Source organism: Coenobita brevimanus, chromosome 27 (genome assembly GCF_032717465.1).
Source record: "Coenobita brevimanus isolate Jiangsu-jjx chromosome 27, ASM3271746v2, whole genome shotgun sequence".
In the NCBI taxonomy this organism is placed as follows: Eukaryota; Metazoa; Arthropoda; class Malacostraca; order Decapoda; family Coenobitidae; genus Coenobita; species Coenobita brevimanus.
In genome coordinates, this window is record NC_136980.1 from 16677604 (window position 1) to 16683603 (window position 6000).

Genomic DNA, 6000 nt, shown 5'->3' on the forward strand with positions numbered 1-6000 from the left:
ACAGCCTTCATTAACCCCTTCAGTACAACACCTGCCTCACAACTCCAACAAAATCATCTGCACCTACCAAGAATACACTCCAAGCAGCCATCATCCTACTTGTTGGTGTTGCTGGTGTGGACCCAGGTTCATCTGACACGTGAACACTCCCTGGAGAAAGAGGGCAAGAACACTCTCCCAGTTGCCCTACTTTTCGTAAGAGGCGAGGAAAAGGGGTCATTTGGTGACCTATATTACACCACAAAGTATTTTACCGGTACCTCGCATTTCATCTACACACTTGGTTTCCTTCCCTCGTGGCTTTGTCCTCATTTCACCTACACACGTGGTTTCCTTCCCTCATGGCTTTTCCCTACCTTGTTCTCGTAATCAGCATCGCTACTGGTGCCACTACCAATAGAATTCAATTTCTCTTCCCTTCTCACCTGTAGTCGTGCCTAAACCAATCAAATTTGTATGTTCGGGCGACCTAGGTCTACCGGTGCTCTGCCCACCTCATTAGAGGGCATAAAACCAAGCGGGCGACCTAGCTCCGGCCTTCTTTCCACGCAGAATTTCACCCGGCTACTACCTGCCTTGCTCTCCGTCTCTCCTAGTAAAATCTGGCCACGTGGTACAACTTTACATATATTATACACATAAACACAACAGCCCGGCACTCCCGCTTCTCACTAAATTAATTACTCATCTGTAACTATTTATTCATGTAATTGATCTACACATGCTGTAATGTAATGGCCTTGTACTGTTTTGAAATCATGCAATAACTCTGCATTGTTCCAAGTCAAAAATCACTGCCCTGTCTATTTCTTCCCAGCACATTGGCGTTTACTTATCCGAACCATTTGCGTTGGTGTAGTCCCTAGTAGAATATATATCCCCATAACCAAAAACCACACAGTGGTGATCCCAGCCTCAACACACGCCACAAGTTTGTATCTAATCTTTCTCTCTTTACTGGTAATTATGATTATGATGATAATGATGATGAAACTTGATGAAGATGATGATGATGGTGACGATGATCAAGATGAAGATGATATGATGAACGTTGATGAAGATGATGATGATTAATGAAACATGATGAATGATAGATAATGCAACATTATGATTTTGATTAGAGTGATGATGATGACAGTCGTGATGATAATGATGATAATAATGATGACTGATGGTTAATGCATTATGATAATGATAATGTTACCGCTGCTGCTGTTGATGATGATGATGATGAGGTAGTGGAGGAGGAGGAGGAGAAGGACGTCGACGAGGACGGTGGTGAGAGTTTTGTTGTTAGTGGTGGTGATGGTGATGCACAGGGGATGAAAAAAGTATGGCTGATGATGAGTACGATGATATGGGAACTGATCATCATAACTTGTGAAGTTACCAGAACACTGATGTGTTATGGTATAAATATACAAACAATAACACTAGCGACTATAAAACGCCACAAGCCAGCGATATATAAACGCTAAACTGGCAACACTATTAGAGAGCCTGCTCAGCTGACGACAATACAAGCACATTGCCCTAACCAAGCCCCAGTGTTGCCAATTTAGCTTTTTTCCCGCTAGATCTAGCTCATTTCCTTATAATCTGGCGGGTTAATTTTCTATCTGGCAGCTAGCTTTTTTTCTAGCTTTTTTAAATAAGCAATCTGACTTACCTAGCGATTATACTATCATGTGTGTTACTGATAATAGAAATACAGAACCACAAAGTACAGTAGTAAAATTGAAAATTAAACACCCCTGTATCTAGCCAGTAAAAATTGCATATTCCTTAATCGACCATTTTCTCTGGCGTCGCTATAATGATTGGTCACGTACAGTAGGTTACAGGGGGGTTCTTGGATATGTGTTTTTCTGGTCAACGATGCCATTGTCTGCATCTCAGTCACCATCCCAGTCCCTTGTCCTTCCCAACCACCATTCCCAATCAGTTCCTTCTCAACCTCCTTCCACTTCATCCCCAACCCGAGATCCTTCTCAACCTGTTCTCTCTTCATCTCTACCCACGAACTTATTACATTCAGCTATACTTTGTACCTTACCCCCACACACCTGGCTTCGTCTTCAGTGACAGACGCAGAATTATTGTTGTCATCACCCAACACTTAATCAGCCAAAATCCGCCATTCCTGCCTTCTTCACCTTGCTCCCTGTAGCCACCTCCTTCTTCACCGGTACACATAATCGCCTCAGCTGTACGGCACAACGTAAGTTAAACTACGTTAAAATTTCGTGGAGTGGATGAATATTATTTCCCAGTGGTAAAAGTACAAAGTAGTTCGAGCTGGTTTACGAAGACTTTGAAAACCTTGTCATGAGTACGAAATAGCAGCTGATGCTCTAAGCAAGATAGGAACTCTCCAAACCTACAGCGAAGGTGAACCACAGCCAAGTACCAGCACATCAGAAACTCAAGATAATGATGATGATGATTTCACAAAGTTGCTGTTTTTTTTGTGTAATAAAAAATTAATATTTCATGTCAACATATCTAGCTGTTCTGTGCTAAATTCTAGCGGGTTTTTGAGGTCCATCCAGCGGGATTTGTAATTCACAGTTGGCAACACTACCAAGCCCTAACCAACTTGCCAGTCACCATGATGGCTTACTACCGCCGCTTGGCGACTGAGTAGCTTACCCTGCGGCAGACGACTCAGGGGCCAGTATTCTTGTTGATTCACTAACATCTCTAACACTTTCTCCTAAGCGATATATTTTGTTTAACGTTACCGTCCTTTTCTGTCTTAGGTAAATACTTTCAGTGTCGTCATACTGTATATCAATAAATAAGGTACAAACAGATATTAACGATCCATATTCAAAAACAAGTCGCAAAAGGAAGAGGTGTTAGGAAGCTTCAGAGATGTTAGGAATCTCCCTTAGCCGACGAGAATACGAGCCCAGGTCAGTCGTGTATAGATGATAACACAGCAAGTCAGCCGCCACTGCAGGACAAGCTGTTTGTCGTGTATTCTTGCTGTTGCCACCTCCAGGGTATCAAGATATGGCCAAAACCTTGGACGAGTTCGAAAACGAGCACTCGAGGTTAATCTGTCTATTGCCAGACGCCTTAATACTGTAAGCGATGGCCACAAACAAATCGCCTCCATGTCTCCCTGTCCCCCGCCATTTCACTGCCCTGCTCCTAACTCACCCCTCCCCTCATATACCTATCCACTCCATCCCTCCATCTCATCCTTGGCCTCCCCCTCCCTCTACCCCCTTCCACCTCATTCGCATACACTCTCCTCGTCAGTTTCTCACTCTCCATCCTCTCCACATGGCCAGACCACCTCAGTGTGTTTTTCCTAACTTTTCCTATTACATCCACATCCACACCACAACGATCCTTCACTTCCTCATTTGTCAGTCTGTCTCTCCATGTAACTCCACATCCACCTCACTCACATACACTCTCCTCGTCAGTCTCTCACTCTCCATCCTCTCCACATGGCCAGACCACCTTAATGTGTTTTTGCTAACGTTTCCTATCACACCCACATCCACATCACAACGATCCTTGACTTCCTCATTTGTCCGTCTGTCTCTCGAGGTCAAGGTCACTAAAATGGCTGCACTAGTTTTTATCGCCCACCTTTATCACCATTATATCTCATGAACGGCTCGAGCTATAAACATGAAACCTTCAGGGTATCAAGATATGACCGAAATCTTTACGAGTTCAAAAATGGGCACTCGTGGTCATGGTTAAGGTCACCAGAATGGCTATCAAAGGTCAACTAGTTTTTATCGCCCACCTTTAGCACCATTATATCTCATGAATTGCTTGAGCTATCAACATGAAACCTTCAGGGCATCATGATATAGCCAAAATCTTGGACTTGACCAACAGAGTATTTTGGCGAGCGATTAGCATTTGGCTCCCGAATACTTTTCTTTCATTTTGTACAGTATTGACAGCCATATTACCACAGACAAGTAGTCTCTCTCTCTCTCTCTCTCTCTCTCTCTCTCTCTCTCTCTCTCTCTCTCTCTCTCTCTCTCTCTCTCTCTCTCTCTCACACACACACACACACACACACACACAGATCATGGTGCTAGATCATTCCATTAATCCAAATTTCACTCTAACCCCTCCTCCCTCCTCACACACACACACACACACACACACACACACACACACACACACACACACACACACACACACACACACACACACACACACACAGATTGGCCTTGTGCCAGTGTGAGGCTGTCAGTGCGGTAGGATAGCGTGAGTGTGAACAGTGGTAATGGCAGCGTCAGCAGACACCACCACCACCACACCGTCATGCACCCTCGCAGGCAGAATCGCTCTCGTCACAGGTAACATTGTATGCACTTTATCATATACAGCAGCTTGACTTCATCTGTTGAAAGAAGTGTTTGTTAATTTGTGTTTGCTACTTTTCCAAGGTACTGGAGAGGGATGCCTTCATGTGGTGGCACCGATATAACCGGTCGGATAAACTGCCGGGTTATACAAACGTCCCGCAGCCATTTTCTTTCCCCCGAAATCGGGATAGTGGACTGTAGGGGAAGGACATCTTCAGCCTGCAGTCCACCAGGTTCACGTTACAGATGAGCCTGGGGCTGCGAGGACCACTACTACTACTACTACTACTACTACTGATGCTGCCTCAAGATGGTTACTGTTGATATGGAAGAGTGTCTCTATAGTGATGGATAATGGAGGGTATATATTACTCCACCATTTCCAAAAGTCTCCTAACTACATAGGAAGGTCTGTAAGAAGCGAGAATATAGGGAAAAAACTTATCTGTGTGGACGGGGTAATTCTTCTGGCTCAAACTGCGTAGATTTACGTAGAATATTTTAACAAATACCTTACGCTGGAAATGGCACGACGTTTATGGTAAGCTCTTCAGTACGAGAAGTCTTCCCTAACATCGTCGGTCAGCTGCAAGAACAGTGAATAAAAAATGCCAGCGTACTGAAAGGGTTAATGCAATGAAGAAAACTGTGATCTTTTACATAGTTATTTCTACAAGCAGTATTAATATTTAAAAGACACAGATAACATGAACATACAACATACCGGTACTAGTAATCCCTTCACTCTGATGACGAGTCAGTACATATATTATTACTGTAAATAATTTAATTCATTTAGTAAAGACCTTTTCTAGATGAAAGGAATAATGAAGGTTTTATTTCATCGATACACTTAGAAAGACCTCGCCTACGAAATTCGTTAAGAAATAGCAACAATATATTGGAAAACAAGTAAAAAGTATGTTAAGGTGTAACACGCAAAATAAAGTGGTAAGGCAGATGGGGCAGACAGTGGTGTTGCCAAATCCAAGACTACAAACACAAATTAACTTGCTCACAAAAACAGCTAGAATGACATTTAAAAATTCAGAAAATCCTTAGACAAAAGCCTATAGTCACTGGAATATCGCTAAAATTTTGTTGAAATCTTAAGATGTAGAAAGATTTCAATAATATCTCTAGATGTTGCGGGAAGAAAAAAAATCGGCAAAACTATTACAGATCCTCCTCAGCTGAGAAGCACTTATCTCTAACCGTCTTGCCAGTCACGTGATGGCTTATTACCACGATAATACCAGCACTTATCTCTAACCGTCTTGCCAGTCACATGATGGTTTATTACCACGATAATACCAGCACTTATCTCTAACCGTCTTGCCAGTCACATGATGGTTTACCATGATAATACCAGCACTTATCTCTAACCGTCTTGCCAGTCACGTGATGGTTTACCATGATAATACCAGCACTTATCTCTAACCGTCTTGCCAGTCACGTGATGGTTTATTACATGATAATACCAGCACTTATCTCTAACCGTCTTGCCAGTCATGTGATGGTTTACCATGATAATACCAGCACTTATCTCTAACCGTCTTGCCAGTCACGTGATGGCTTATTACCACGATAATACCAGCACTTATCTCTAACCGTCTTGCCAGTCACGTGATGATTTATTACATGATAATAC